This window comes from Sinocyclocheilus grahami, unplaced genomic scaffold, assembly GCF_001515645.1.
Source record: "Sinocyclocheilus grahami isolate Dianchi unplaced genomic scaffold, SAMN03320097.WGS_v1.1 scaffold1378.1, whole genome shotgun sequence".
NCBI lineage: Eukaryota > Metazoa > Chordata > Actinopteri > Cypriniformes > Cyprinidae > Sinocyclocheilus > Sinocyclocheilus grahami.
The window spans coordinates 126,099-126,684 of NW_015506557.1; positions in this window are offsets into that span (position 1 = coordinate 126,099).

The following is a 586-nucleotide window of genomic DNA, read 5'->3' on the forward strand; positions in this document are numbered from 1 at the left end:
CGCAGACAAACTGAATAACCGATGTAGTTTATTGCAGATTCTCAGTTCAGACTGAGTAAAGTGTGTCTGTGTTAGCAACAGTAACTAAGCGTGCGGTGCTGGTTTCAGCAGCACAATGCAGATGTGAGGCTTCAGGGCGGCAGACGCTGATATCCAGTGATTTAGTGCTGAAACCGGAGCGCAGGAGAACAAAAGCACACCCGACCCGCCCTGATGTCCAGCACACAAAGAGCAGATCAGAGAGCTGCTGACGGCAGCGAGAGCTCAGAGGCATGCAGGAGTGTGTGTGTGTGGGAGAGTGTGGGTGAGAGAGTGTGAGTGTGTGTGAGAGTGTGAGAGCGCGCGTGTGTGTGAGAGAGTGTGTGTGAGAGCGCGCGTGTGTGTGAGAGCGAGAGTGCGCGTGAGTGCGAGAGTGCGCGTGTGTGTGTGAGAGTGCGCGTGTGTGTGTGAGAGTGCGCGTGTGTGTGTGAGAGTGCGCGTGTGTGTGTGAGAGAGAGAGTGCGCGTGTGTGTGTGAGACGGAGAGTGCGCGTGTGTGTGTGAGACGGAGAGTGCGCGTGTGTGTGAGAGAGAGAGAGTGCGCGGGT